Genomic DNA, 17,234 nt, shown 5'->3' on the forward strand with positions numbered 1-17,234 from the left:
TTTTGACATCAAATAAATTTTTAGAAAATTTAGAATTTTTATCTGTTTCTTTCCTGAAAAACTTAATTTTTATTATATTAGGTTCCTAAAAACAAATACTCAAATATGTTTTTTTTACGTAAAAAAATCTTTAAGTTAATTATTATATTAAAAATATTATGATATTCTTTTAGGAAATCAATCTAAACTTCTACATTAATTTACAATTTCTTTAATATTTTATCATATATATATATATATATATATATATATATATATATATATATTTATTTATTTATTTGTATTCATGTTTTATTTTTTTTATATTCAAATTTGATTGTTATATTATTATGAGTTTGCAATTTTTATATTATTTTTCGTAAACAAAAGATATTATAAATATTTTTTTTCTATATAAGATTATTCAATTGCATATTTTAAATATATTGTATTTACATATATTGTATAAATATAAGTTTCCCTCATTTTATATATTTTAAAAAATACATCTAATTAAATTTATGTGATTTTTTTTATTACAACTTATTGTATAGTTAAAATTGAGGAGGCTGAATTTATTGTTCCATTCGACGTATCCTATGTAAAATAATTTTTTAATACTCAAATCAAGCAGGTACTTAAACATGTAAAACAATTCATTTAAAAATTATTAAATTCAAAAAAATTAGGTTTACAATTATTCTTATTGTTCCGCTCACAATCATTCTATTTATAATAAGACCAATCCTTCTACTACTACTAACATTCATGAAACAAACTAAGAGATCCAAAATCGATTCAAAAAAATAATTATAAAATAAAAAATAAATATTATAAAGGGGTTACTGGAAACTCAACTGATCAAATCATGGAACCCAGCTAAAAATCGAATTATCTTATCCGTATTTAGAGATGGCAAATAAACCCGTCCCCGTGGGTATTGCCCGAACCCGTCCCCGTTTTGACGGGGAATCCCCGCATTGACTGGGTATGGGTATGGGTATGGGGAATCCCCGACTTTTTCAGTTGGGTATGGGGATGGGTATGGGGATGTACATATACCCGCCATAATACCCGTCCCCGCCATATCTTCATTCTCGTTTAAATTATTAAAATATTCACAATTAATCAAGTAACCCCTATATATATATATATATATATATATATATATATATTTCTATTTTTTATTTCTTTTAATTATTTCATTTGTCATTATACTCATTCTCATCTCCAATATATTTTTTATCTTATCATAACCTTTATGTAATTATGTTAAAATGATGTATGTTAATAAAAAAAAAATTATGCCTCACATTTGAATATTTATATTATTTTTTAATATTTATATTTTTTATAAATTTTCCTTTCACATGAGAATGTTTATACTCTCAATTTAAGGTAATATAAAAAAATTCTTTACTTATTATTATTATTAATTTTTGTTTAATTTGAAGAACTCTTTTGTTTCATTAAAATAATTTTCGTTATTTTTCAACCATTAAGTATATATGTTGATATTTGAAAAGTTTTCTTAGTTCTCTAAGATATTTTTTGTCTTATCATACCTTAGTTATACATTTGATTTCCTTTGTGTGATTTTTTTCGATAGTCTCTCAAATTATTTCTAAAACACACATTTGTTAGTTTTTTAATATTTTTATTTTCATCATGTAGAATAATATTTCGATATATTCTATATAATTATTTTTTATTTTATAACTCATTATTAATCATAATGTAATTTTTTCACTTTAAATTCTGTTTGAAGTGGTTAAAATTATATATATATATATATATATATATATATATAATGATATTTAGGAATAGTATATGATAATTCACTACAAGAAAAACATGAAATGGTGACTGATTTAGTCAGTAATCCATATCAGTCACTATTTTTCATCATTGGTGCTAGTAGTTGATTTATTGTCTAAATTAGTGACTGATTCAATGATCGAATCGGTACTTGATTTAGTGACCAATTTAATTACTAATTTATTTGTAATTTAATGACAAATTTTTTGGTCACTAATGATATTTCTATTTATTTTTAACCACTTCAAACATAATTTAATAATTAGTTCTCTAAGGTTTTTTTTTTCATTTTATCATACCTTAATTATACATTTGATTTCCTTTGTGCGATTTCTTTCGATAGTCTCTCAAATTATTTCTAAAACACACATTTGTTAGTTTTTTAATATTTTTATTTATTGTTTATTTTCATCATGTAGAATAATATTTCGATATATTCTATCTAATTATTTGTTATTTTATAACTCACTATTAATCATACTGTAATTTTTTTCACTTTAATTGTATAAATAACTTTTATTTACTACAATATAAAAATTTAATGTAATTTCTATGAATATTTTTTTGTCACTATCCAACATATATTGAAGTTCAAAAGATACAAAATCTATGTCAAAATTTTATTATTATGTTTATTATTTGTTCTTTGTGTCATTTTGATCAAGTGATGTATTATAACTTTTTATTAGTGTATAAAAAAGAGATTCATTATAATTTAAAAAATTGAAGTAAACAAATATTTAAACTATATTTTAATTTGAATATTTTTTTCCTTTTATTATTTGTTCTTTGTGTCATTTTGATCAAGTGATATATTATAACTTTTATTAGTGTATAAAAAAGAGATTCATTAGAATTTAAAAAATTGAAGTAAACAAATATTTTAAAATATTTAAAATATATTTTAATTTGAATATTTGTTTTCCTTTTATATTTTTTTGAAATATTTTTTAATTTTATCAACTAAGTTCATCAATGTTGTAGTTTGCAAATTTAATAAATGTTTTGGTTCACATGAAATTTTATTTGGTATTCTAATATAAAATGTAAACAATTATAATTTATTTTAAGGTATTTGGCATCGAAGAAAATTCTCCTAATATTGAATATTTCATAATATTATGTTTTCTTTACCATAATTTTTTTTCTTTTATAAAAATTAATATTGAAGTAGTTAGAACACGGGTACGGGTATGGGTACGAGATTATACCCGTTACCCGGTGGGGATGGGGATGGGAAAAAGGTTTGATACCCGTTGGGTTTGGGTATGGGGATGGGGATGAATTTTTTATGCGGGAATGGGTATGGGATAGCGAAACCCGTCCCCGCCCCGCCCCGTTGCCATCCCTACCGTATTAGTAAGGAGACACAATTTTATATTTTTTTAAAACTATAACGTCTGGATGAACACTTCTTCTTCGAGAACATAAAAACACCGTAATGATGAATTCTATATATATATATATATATATATATATATATATATATATATATATATATATATATATATATAATGTGGAAGAAAAAAAAAAGTAAGAAATAAATGTTTTTCCAAATATAGTAATAATTATATTAAACATAACTTTAAAAGACATAGATTTCAATATAATTTATGTTTATAAATTTAGTTCGGTATTAATTCGTATATTATATTATTAATAATATAATTCATTATTATATTTAATATTACTATAGAATAATATTATCTATTTTTAATTAATTTGTTATAAAAAATAACTGCAATTAATTATTTAATTTTTGTCATATTATTAAACTTTTTATTAAATATTCTATTTATAAGTATACATGATTATATATTTAAAAAAATATTATATAAAGAAATTAATTATATTAAAATAATAATAATTATTTGTATTATTATTAGTATTTTATTAAAATTAGTAGTTATTAATTAATTTATATATTTTTTACGGTATCTTTTTTAAATGGATAAATGAATCTATGTGAGTAAAAAGTAAAATTTAGATTTAGTTTAACAAAGTATATCACTTAAGCACAAATATCATAATTATTTTCATAAGAACATTTAATCGTTAAATATTTTTGCGAGTAAAAGTTAAACGAATATTTATACGATTAATATATTTTAATTACTAAAAAAGATAAATATTAACATTAATTAAAGAATATTAGTTATAAATTTAATATAATTAAGTGTTTATTAAATTTAACTTTTGGATACAAACATTTACATTACTATCTCATTTATAATTTTTATTTTAAAAACTTTAGATATTTGAAAAAGTAGTCATCATTTTTATATAATTTAAATTATACATGTTTTTTTTACTAAAAATATAAATTAAGACGTATAAATTTTTAAAAAATCAAGTTATATAATTTTATTTAATTTTTTTAATATATATAATGGTTACGCATATAATAATATTAAATATAATGAAAATTTTTAAATTCTAATTTTAGTATTTTTATTTAATCATTTATTTAAATTGTATATTTGTAATAAAAAATACATTTTAAAATTGCAGGTATAAAAACTAGTGAAGAAACAAAAAGAAATAAAACATTTAATGTAACATTTATGAGGAATATTACTTTGAAAAATAATATAAACAATTAAATAAAATGAAATAACCGCGATAATATTGGTAATTCCTTATTTATAAACACATGTTCCCAAAACATGGGAAAATTAGAATCGTGAAGTTTAATACATTGTAATTGTTTGCAATTCAGAATTATTACAACTATAAAAGTCCACAATGGCTAATGTTCAAAATATAAAAGTATTAAAACTCAAGCCTTCAAAAACCCATACATTCCAGTCTCAAGCGTCGCCTGACTCACTTGTCAAATCATCTGCTTCCGGATAATAAATTATCCGATCATCGCCACACATACAGAGATAGGGTGAGCTATGCATATATAAAAACAAATTAAATATGATACCCATCCCAATAAAATCTACTGATATATGTTAATTACAAATTATCCACCCTTGATCTCATATTCCTTCATGAGTCATATGCATGGAACTAGGTCTTGGGACTTCCCTGTGCTCCCACGAAACTAACTCATTCGTGGTCCAACTCTATGAGCATATCCCGCTCATAGTCCTGCCCCACAGACTCCTCGTCTGTAGTAAACATCTAAGTCATCTCAGCTTGGACCCTGACACGCACGCAATCACCATACTATGGACTCCTCGCCCAATAGTAGCCAACGGTAACCAATTAGTTCCATGCCCATCGTGTGCCCGACGCATGCAATCACCATACTAAGGATTCCTCGCCCATTAATAGCCGACGGGAACCAACTGGTTCCATGCCCATCATGCGTCCCCACCACTAAGCACATCCCAGACCCCTATTGGACTTAGTCCATCAAGCCCAAGCACAAAAGAAGTGAACTTAGTCCTTCAAGTCCACTAATCAAGCAATAACCAATTATACAGCCACAAAAACCGCCTGGCACCACCTAGACACCGCTAGGCGGATACTGGCAGAAAACCGCCCGGCGGCCAACACCCTATCGCCAGGCGCCTGCAACCATACAGGAGCCCTCCAACTCCGTTACCGCCTGGCAGACACAACCCCACCGCCAGGCACCTCCTGCTAACAGTGGCCACTGCCACTAATTTATGACTTTATCGCCTGGCGGTTTTGTCCCGCACCGCCGGGCGCTATACCAGTAGTGTTGTGCTACTGGTTTTTGGCATCTTTAACAGGTTTCAAAAGACCTCAAACATCTAATTCAGTCTTCACGCATCAAATATAATATTTAAGACACAACATATTGCTAGTCACAACAAGTATAATTAACTCATGCCCAACATTAGATATTAACAAGCTCTATCATGAGTTATCTTATTCATTTGTAAAACAGTCAAGAGATGATCCTTATGATACCCACATTTTTGCAATTGCACAATTTTGGATCATTCACAGTACTCCATTACACCACAGCTACAATCCCAAATCGTACCAAATCAATTTAATCGTGCACCTACACTTCCTCTATTATTACCTTAAACTTGTTTCCTGTTCACCAAGTACACTAATCCTCATTCTCTCATAGTTCAATTTTTCATATTACTCCTGCCACCATAACTTATCTTGAATTGCATCTATTCTTACTAAATAAAACCAACACTGCAGAACCATTGTGTATGGAACACTTAACCCACCCAACGCACACACATATTTCTCTTGAATATCACTAGATGACATACACCTTAAAACACAAGATATTGCACTCTACAACACATTCTACATGTATCCCAATCACCCACTCTCATATCACGAGTTCACTCCATACCGCTGTTATGCTGCTGATGAGCCACCCGGCGATAGCCTCAGTGCCGCCAGGCGGTGCGTGAAAAGTTTGGTTCTGCCCAGCTTCCTCTCGCACCCAGCAGAATTCTCCAACCCCCCAACATTAATGTTTACCTTAGAACAGACACAATTTCGCATACACACCATATTCAGGGTTCAAAACCTAATCATTTTATCAACAATCACATCGCAACTAAACCCAGTTCTCCTATCCAATATTATGTAATTCATCCCCAATCAACACATGAACCCTAACAGACCATCCAATTTTTCCCATTTAGACATTTACAGATAACAATTCACGCAACCAAAGATTATCATATCGTAAGAATTACCTCCCAGCATTCCCCACAACATGAAAACATCACGATTCAGAAAAACTGGGTAGGTCAAATGGGTGTCGCCTGGCGGGCAGCGCATAGCTGCCAGGCGGTGGATAGAAGAAAACCCAGAATTCACGTCTGGAGGTACGAGTCGCCTGGCGGGCCTTCAACACCGCAAGGCGGTTTCTGGAAATTTCCAGAAATCCGACAGAATTCAACGCAACCTCAAAATGCACATTTCAAATCATCCAGAACAATACGAAAAACATGTACATGATATATATATATATATATATATATATATATATATATATATATATATATATATATATATATATAACATGAAAATTAAGCTCCCCTAACCTGGATTAAAGCTTTCCCTGAGTAATCTTGTACTCCCTCCCTTTGACACCAATATGGCCTTCCTTGGCTTCCCTCAATTCAGCCCCCAAGAATCCACTCACACTCTCAATTCGTACTCCTCTGCCTATCTCACAATAACTTCTGCAGAAATCTCTCTCCTCTCTCACAATTAGCTTTCTAGTGGTGTTTTAATGGTGGTTTAAGGCCCTAAAACGAAAATTGCATTAAGAAGTGGGGTAATGACCATTCAAGCTCACTTAATTATCTTATTTTTCCAGCTACCCTTGACTGCTATTTCTGTTAGGGTTTCCCTTAACCCTTCAACTTCAAATCAAAACTAAAAATGGCAAAAATAGAGTTTCATTTGGGTCTTCCAAGGTTTAAACCCACACCCATACACATACCAAACCAATGCCAAACTATTCAACCAATTCAGATTTCATACTAATCAATATAATTCAATTATTATAAAACTCCACAACATGTTTAATATACATAAAAATAATACTAATTTAATAAATTAAACACAAAAATAGCATACTTAGGACTTGAACCCAAATCCTCACACACAATAACAATACTCACAACCACTTAAGCTAAAACTTTTCCACATCACAACACTCCACATTTATTATTTTAAAGGTTCTCTTTACCCATATTTATTAAATAATTAATTAATTAACTATTTAATTTTTCCCAGATCTTACATTTAAAACCAAGGGAATTTCTTCCCACACCTCCAAAATTTCTTTATCACTTCCAAAAAATTTTTAAAATTCAAAAATACTTATTGACCAATTTAGAAAATCTACACTCAACACTCCTAAACTTATTTTCAGTAAAGATATTTTTGAATTTCGACATCCAATAAAAAATTTGGACTTTAAATTTCAAAAAATGACTTCTGAAAAAAAAAATATATACATATATATATATATATATATATATTTAAATATTAATATTTTTTTAATTATATTCAATTTTTACTTTTACTAATTATTTATATATATTCATCAATTTTAATTAATTTGGTTATTTTTGCTAAACTAAGTGAATAATTATTGCCACGTGTTATATCATACGTATAAATTCTCATTGTATTAGTTGTCCGAAATCCTGTGTTGTTTTTCTCTTACACTCGATGGGTTCAACTATGATCTAGTGATTAAAAAACTAACATTATTAGTAAATTGATAATGAAATTATTTTGTTAGCATAATTTACTTTTGTGTAGCCAAGATCTAGTTGTTTGGCCCTAAGAATTATATGCCCGAATATTTATCAGAATTAGTCTAGACTCAACTATACATAATGGAGCGATAATTGTTATAATATATAAGGGAATAGAATCATGATCCCACTTTGTCGACCTGCTTCCATATTTAACTATTGAAAAATCATAAACGTTAATTTCAACCACAATTCAAGTAAAAGAAATAATAATAGGTTAATTATAGAATAATAATTTTATGTAAATCTAAAATATATAGTTAACTTTCAAGATTTAGAGTCTACATTAATAATATTGACTATAATGGCAGCGGCGGAGCATATAGAAGCAAGCTTGGAGAAGCCATGACCCCAAATGTTTCTTATTTTTTTTTAAATTATATATATATATATATATATATATATATATATATATTTGAAAATTTTCATAATATAGATAGTATATTTTAAAAATTGATAGAAATTAAATCTTGCTTTTATATTTATTTTATAAAGGTTAAAATACTCCCTTCGTCCATGTTTTTGTTGAAAAATCTCAAATAGGTCCTAAGATTTTTTTTAGTCTCAATTAGGTCCATATTTTTGAAAATGTGTAACAATTAGGCTCATTCCGTTAGTATAGAGTTAACGGTGTTAAGGATATGCCACGTGTCAGCTTCTCATTTTTTTGAATTTTTGAATTTTTTTTTGAATTTTTTTTGAATTTTTAAATTTTTTTTGAAAATTATTCATGCCACGTGTCAAGTTATTGTTTGAATCTCAATTTGGTCCATATATTTGTTTTTTAATTATATTTCAGTCCATTTTTTTTTTAATTTTCAATTTCATCATTTTCAAATTGAAATCAAATTTAACTTTTATATAAATTTTATAATGATATTTTTATTAAACAATTTAATAATATTAAGTTTATTTTATATTTTATTTTAAAATTTTAAAATATTTATTTTAACTTGTTACAAAATTGTTTTAAATAATTTATATACAAATGTTAGAGTTGGTTTAAAATTAACAATTTTATAAATTTAAATATAAAATTTTAAAACAATTTTGTAAAAAGTTAAAATAAAAATATTTAAAAAATTTTAAAAAAATTGACTGAAATGTAATAAAAATAACAAATATATGGACCAAATTGAGATTCAGACAATTATTTGACACGTGTCACCTTACTGACTTGACACGTGGCACAATACTGACGTGACACGTGGCATGAATAATTTTCAAAAAAAAAATCAAAAAATTAAAAAAAAAATTTAAAAAAATTTAAAAAAATTCAAAAAAATTCAAAAAATGTGGAGCTGACACGTGGCACATCTTTAACACCGTTAACTCTATACTAACGGAATGGGCCTAATTGTTACACATTTTCAAAAATATGGACCTAATTGAGACTAAAAAAAAATCTTAGGACCTATTTGAGATTTTTCAACAAAAACCTGGACCAAATAAGTATTTTAACCTTTTATAAAATACAACATTTAATGTTAATAAATAATAAAATATAATATAAAATAAAAATATTTGGGTTTAATTACTCTTTTGGTCTCTGTTTTCGTCTAAAAATATCAAATTGCGACTAAAAAATTGGAACTAAATTGAGACTAAGTAAAACTGGGGACCATCTTGACATTTTAAAAAACAGTAACTAAAAGAGTAATTAAGCCAACCATTTTTATTAAGATATTTTTTTTATTTTCTTCTGTCATTGCCTTTTGAATTTTTCACAAAATTGTACTCATATCTTATTTTCATGTTTTTTTAAAAAGAAATGAAGTTAAACACATACTCATTATTTTTGCTCTTATTTTTCATTTGTTTCCTCCATATCTCGAAGTAAAAAAATGTAACTCTCTCTTCACTTGATGAAATATTACTTTAATAGTTATTAAAATTAATTTTTATCTCTTGAGCCTTTTGCATACTCATTTTTTATGATTATAAAAGCAAAAAACAATGTATTATGTGTTTTTTATATCCGGTTTTTAATTGCAACTTGATTATAATATATATTTTTTTTCTAATAATTATGTCTCTCAATCTTTTATTATATCATGATAAATTATTTTTTAATATATGTAAAAAAAATATATCGATAAACAATAAGATAATAGATTTATTTTGTAAAAGTTATAAAAGGGAAACTATACGTGAAGATAAAAACAAGATCAATTATACTTCTTCATATCTTTTAACACATTTAAAGCATTACACTAATGATTCAATATAACAATCCAACTGATTTATAGGATAGTCGTTCTTTAAAGCTTATAATGATAAAATAAGATAACAAAAAAATTATATTATTTTGGTCCCTTCAAAACTTTTAGTCAAAATCCATCGGTGTATAATGGTGATGCAAAGAATGTTATGAACTCAAATTTTAAGCGCATTAACTCGTAACTATTTTTTAAGGATATAAAAAATCACATTTGGTGAATGAGTCTTTTGCTTACGTGACCATTAACACGAACATTCTTAGTAAATTCATAATAAGATTATTTTGTTGGCATAATTTTACTTTTGTGTAGGCAAGATCTAGTGGTGTTTGGCCCCAAGAATTATATGCCCGAATATTTATCAGAATTAGTCTAACTAAACTATATATAATTGAGCGATAATTGGTATAATATATAAGGGAATAAAATCATGATCACACAGTGCGTAGAAGCTACAGTGGTCCATAAAATTTGACATTGTTAAGTATAGCACCATTGAAATAACCCTGAGTGTGTCCACCTATATTATTAATCAGTCCTGTAGCTTGTGCAGCTGTATTAACCACAGCCACAGTTTGTGCGTCTTTGTTAATGGCTCTCTTAGCTTTTGCAGAAGGTGGTGTGCAACCGTTCTCATCTCTTTTCAAGAGGGTATATTCTTTTCCTTCAAATTCACTTTCAACCTTTTCAGTCAACTCTTGTGGGGGCTTTCCTAACACTTCTCGCTTCCTCTGCAAACCTAATGCATCATAAAAGTACACACCCTTGTACATATAAGGACCATTAAACTCCACGCTAAGTCCTGTCTCTTTATTACACTGAATGGTCACAGAATATTCAAGCTTTCTTCTAAGAAATATGAGCTCCTTCGTCCTCACACCCATAGTTGAACCATGCGGAGTTGTCCTCCACTGATGGATCTTCAAACCCTTGTTGAGAAACTGCAACTTCCCCAGACTTGCAATTGCCCCTGCTGTCTCTTAGAGCAGTGATCTTTACACGACATCGTACTGGATGTTTTTTACACATGTCGCCAGCAAGTCTACATAGTACCATGTCTGTATTGGCGCTCAATCGGAAAGTACTGCTTCTGAATGGATCGTCGACTGAAGTGTAAACAAGAACGTACTCTTGAGGAAATTCTGTGGTTGACCATTTGGAAAGCTCTATGTCAATACGTTTGTTGGATGAGTTTCCCATAGAGGATCTTGAGTTTTTGTATTTAGGTATAATATTACTCTGCATGGGCAACGCGTATAACATATATATAACGACCTTGTAAAAAACCTAGACCCAGATGCATATATTTTATAAGGAAAATGCTTTCTATAGTTTTTGCGTATTATCTTGTTACCTTTGGGATCAATTATAATCTGATTAACGATACTATAATTTTATTTGTGTATATATATCATTAGTCATTTTAGAATGAGGTTGTTTTGTTCTCATAATACTTTTTATTTGCAAAGAATAATGTTGGAATAGATATGATATGACAAGATAAGGAAACCGAATCTTACCCGTGTGGTTTATCTATCTTCTTCCTTGCTTTTACAATTGAAAATGTGCTTCATGTCTTGAGTAGAATCCCATTATGTCAACAGATCAGAGTATTGGGAGAATTTCGAATAACTTTTGTTACATTATAACGAAAATTTCGATTGAATTTCTTTTTGAAGATAGTATCACTACATAGTGCACTATTGACTCAAAAGGCAAGGCTTAAATGGATAGAACATGGTGACACTAATTCAAAATACTTTCATTCTAGAATAAGATAGAGAAGGATCACTAATGAATTAAAAGGGGTGGAATTGAATGGGTTGGTTGTGAGGACCCAGAAAAGGTAAAACATAAGGTAAGACAAGCCTAAATAAAAAATGTTTTCTACACCTAAAACTTTCAGCATTAATCTCAAAAATATTGAATTTCAAAAAATATATGAGGAAGATAACTCGCAACTAACGAAGGAAATAGGAAACAAGGAAACAGAGGAGATGATAAACCAATGTGGAGAAACTAAAAGCCCAGGTCTGGATGGTTTTAACTTCTTGTTTTTAAAACACAATTGGGGAACATTGAAGAATGAAGTCAATCAAGCAGTGAGATGGTTCTGGAAAGAAGGGAAAATCTCAAAAGGTTGTAATGCATCCTTCATAGTACTAGTACTAAAAAAACAAACTCCTCTTGGCCTAGATGATTACAGGCCAATTTCTTTAGTTGGATGTGTGTACAAGATAATTTCTAAGATTCTAGCAAATAGGCTTAAGAATGTGTTGCCTAAGGTTATAGACAGTTCTCCATCATCGTTTATCAAAGGAAGAGGGCTCATGGATAGTATATTGGTAGCAAATGAGACAATGGAGGAATGTAGGCTTACAAAAAAGAGGTTGGTAATAATAAAATTTGACAATGAAAAAGCATACGACTCAGTCAATTGGGATTTTCTGTACTATATGCTAAATAGAATGGGGTTTTGTGATGGGTGGATTGGATGGATTAAAGAATGTTTGGGTTCTTCGTCGGTATCAGTTCTGGTCAATGGGAGTCCCACTAAGGACTTCGTTCCTACTAGAGGCCTTAGGCAGGGAGATTCTATGGCCCCCTTCTTATTCCTTATTGTAGCAGAGGGCCTAGAAGTTGTTAAGAAAAACCTATATAGTGGGACAAAAGTGGGCACTGATGGGATCAATGTGGGATTATTGCAGTTTGCAAATGACACCCTTTTCTTGTGCGAAGCAAAATCTTAAAACGCTCGGATCTTAAAAGTTGTTTTAAGATATTTTGAGCTAGTATCAGGACTAAGGGTTAACTTTTCCAAAACTAAAGTAGGGGGTTAGGTTTGGATACGACTATGATAATTGAGATTTCAAGCACTTTAAATTGTAAACATATGAAAATTCTGTTTGTGTACCTAGGAATGCCAATAGGTGGGAATCCAAGGCTCAAACAATTCTGGCAACCTATGATCGAGAAGGTTAACAATCGATTATCCAGGTGGAAAGGCAAACTATTAAGCATGGCAGGTCGGGTATGTCTAATCAAATCCGTTCTATCTGCTTTGCCACTATACTAACTGTCTTTCTACAAAATGCCAAGGTGTGTAAGTAATAAACTCCTAAATATTCAAAGAAACTTCCTTTGGGGTTGGGGATCAGAAGTTAGGAAAATAGCATGGGTTAAATGGAAAAATATATGCAAAACAAAGGAGGCAGAGGGCTTGGGAATAAGAGACATTCGGAATTTTAACACTACACTTTTAGCCAAATGGAAATGAAGATTAGGAACAAAGGATAATGGCTTATGGAAACAGGTCATAGAGTCAAAGTATGAATCATGGAGGAATCTCAATGATCCTAACATATCAAGGTTTGCCTCAAGGTGTTGGAAACACATTAATAAAGTGTGCGAGAGTACGACGCAAGGACTTTGGTTTGACAAAAGCTTTGAATGGGTGGTAGGAGAAGGGAGAAAAGTGAAGTTCTGGGAAGATAATTGGGCAGGGGAAACAACACTTAAATGTAGGTTCCCAAGGTTATACTCGTTATCTGAGTGTAAAGATATGGTTATCGGGTAGGTTGGACACTAGGAGGATAACGTATGAACTTGGGACCTAACTTGGAGGAGACCTAGATTTAATTGGGAGTCAACTATGGAGGAACAACTCCTCTTTATTATTAATGCTCCTCGATTTTGTAAGGGCTATCCAGATACCTGTAAATGGAAAGAAGGTGAGGATGGGGTATTTTCGGTCAACTCAGCCTATAACACGTTGCAAAGAACTAATGAAGATGAAAAGAATGAAGAGTTCAAAATGTTGTGGAGCACAAGGGTAACTCCAAATGCTCAAATACTAGGTTGGAGGGTATTTCTGAATTGACTACCAACTAAGACTAATTTACAAGTAAGGGGAGGTCCAATTACAACATAACCTCTATGACTTATATAGTGAGCACGAGGAGATCGCTGAGCATTTATTTTTCTCTTGTAGGTGTTAAGAATTCAAGTGGGAGTTTAAGTCCCACATTGACCAGAAATGAGAAAGTAGAACACTATATAAGAATAAAGACCCATAAACCCATTGTCTTAAGGTTTTGGGTTGAGAGTGATGTCAATGTCTTATGTGGTTGGGCTCAGGTCTCATTGGTGTTGTATCTCTCCAGTAATACCCCCTCCTTATAAACCTAACAATAGGGTGTCCTAAAAGGTATGGAATATGTGTGATAGTTGGTTAGGGGTGAGTAATGTGCACCATGTAAAAGCTAGGGTTAACTTTCAACACTTTCATCTTTTTGACCTTAGTAGTAGACAAAATTTAGCTCAACGAGGAATGTGGCTAACTATTATAGGGGAAATCTGGAATCATAGGAATGGGGTAATTTTTAAGCATAAGAAAGTTGATCCTATAGAAATCTTCAGTTATGCTCAAGTGGTAGCTTGGGTGTGGATGAAACACAAGATTCCAACTGTGAAGTTCTCTTATTCTGGTAAAGGGTTGAAGGAGATTCATATATGTGATAGAAGGACTTTTTAAAGAGGCAGTGCTATGAATGAAGGTAATATAAACCAATATCAAGGCTGGAACTCCAGAAGATAGATTGGAAGGTGTTAGTGGTTGTGGTATGAATGGCCGGAAGGCTGCTCATTTGGAATGAATTACAATATATGAACCAACTATTCGAGGAGGAGGTTCACAATAGAGCCACTGTCAGTGGCAAATACTTCTTTCCTTCGTAAGAAAGACCCCTTCTCACTGTTTCAATATCATATTCTGGTATATATGGCTATCCTATTCTCTGCAATGGAGTATAACACACATAAGCAATAATTAAAAATGTGGTTGAGTCAGTTCTGTAGGAATTCTTAAGCTTAAAGAAAGGATGCTTACATATTGCTCCCCCTTTATGATTGTGAATCAAGCTCTGGTTTAAAATTCTATCTGCTGGAGATGCAAATCTATGATTGAGAATCACAAAGATGGTACATTATGTGGGTTTGGTTCAGGCTGAAAATTATGTTTTGTTAGACATGTAAAACTATGTAAGAACATCATTTTGTTCATGATTGTTTGTATAACGACTAGAACACCCGTTAAGTGCTCTCTTTAATTTAATTTAATTATTTGCTGATTAAAAAAAAGGGACGCCAATTGTGTGAGCTCATACCCCTCTAGGTGAACGATTAAAATAAAAGTTTACGTACTCTTAATAAAACATCATTTCTTAATTTCAATAACATTTCAAATTTCTCACCGTATTTTCCTTTTCGTGATTAATATAAATGATTAGCAAAATTCAAATGGTTAAGCAGTGTTTTTTTATCGGTAAAATACTTTTCCATTACGAAGCCAAATAATAAATTCTAGAAGTATAATATACTGCCTTGTCATAGTTTTACATCTTCATAATTTTTTAACAAGATTTATCTTATTTCATTCCAAAATTAAATTTTCTGTAATAAGTGATTTAATTAAAATATTTTATTTTATTTAATCAATCCTCAAAATAAACATTTTGCACAATAAAATATTTTTAAACGGTTAATAGAACAAAATATTAATATATATTGGCTTAGTGCAAAAGCAAGTGTTGAGGGCATCAAATATCGAAGGAGAAAATCGGAAAGTAAAAGAAATAATATGTTGTAAATAAAAAATGAATATATCAAGAAACAATATCCCTGTCTCACGAAGGAGTCACTACCACCACCACTACCTACGTTAGAATGAAAAGAAGAGTCAGAGGAAGATGAAGCAGCCATGAACATGAACAAACCTGAAAATAAAGGAAGAATGTCGTCTCTCAAATATTGAGTGTGTAAGTATTATTGCCCTTGATATAATATTGAGTGTAAGGGTCATAAAAACATAGTAGAATTTTGACCAAATTTTTTGAAAGGTAAAATAATATTCTTAAAATTTATATATTTAATTATTATTATTAATTCAATAAAAATAAATATATAATTTAATATAGTTATAACTATAAAAAAATTATAATATTTAAAGGATTGTCTATCATTTTTTATTCATCAATAATTGAATCATAACTAAATTTTTTTAGTTATTTCTTTTCAATGTAAATAATTATATTATCTCTAAAATATTAATCTTCCATTTTATTAATGTGCATATATTGATTCTTCCATTTTATTAATGTTCATAGATTAATTCAAAAGTCTTCACAACTTTTATTTTATTATTATGCGATAAACAAACATATTGTACTTTTTTCATCTTCACCGATAGTTTCTTTTTTATCATTTAAAAAAATGAATTTATACTTTTGTTTTTCATCAATATATCTATTTTCAGAAAGAAGTTTAAGATTAAAAAATAATTTATCATAATCTAATAAAAAATTGAAAGATATAATTACTTAAAAAAAACCTATGATAATCAAGTCACAATTAAAAATTGGCTATGAAAAATCACGTAATATATTACTTTTTCTTATATATTCATAAAAATGAGTATACAAAATGGTTATGAGATAAAAAGGTTGTGCTAAATAATAAACAAATATTTCACTATCAAGTTAGACAATGGAGAGTTATCTTCTTTTTCTTTAAGAATGAAAGATAAAAATGAAAAAAATGACGACAGAAATAATGAGTTTATGTCTATTTTTTTTCCTTCATTAACAAAAGAAAACATGTAATAAATTTTTTATTAAAAAACTCAAAAGACAATATTAGAGAGAAAATAAAATCACTGCTACAGTTAGCGTGTAGAAGAAATGCTGGACCAAAACAATGCTTTCATATCATATATATACCTTCTCATTGTATCAGCTGTCAGAAATTCTGCGTTGTCTGTCTCTTATACTCAATGGCTTCAAATATAATCTAGTTATTAAAAAACTAACATTATTAGTAAATTCATAATCAAATTATTTTGTTAACATAATTTTACTTTTCTGTAGCCAAGATCTAGTTGTTTGGCCCTAAGAATTATATGCCCGAATATATAATGGAGCCACAATTG

The sequence above is a fragment of the Vigna unguiculata genome, chromosome 6 (genome assembly GCF_037176805.1).
Source record: "Vigna unguiculata cultivar grain cowpea cultivar isolate G323 ecotype 2 chromosome 6, ASM3717680v1, whole genome shotgun sequence".
Lineage (NCBI taxonomy): Eukaryota > Viridiplantae > Streptophyta > Magnoliopsida > Fabales > Fabaceae > Vigna > Vigna unguiculata.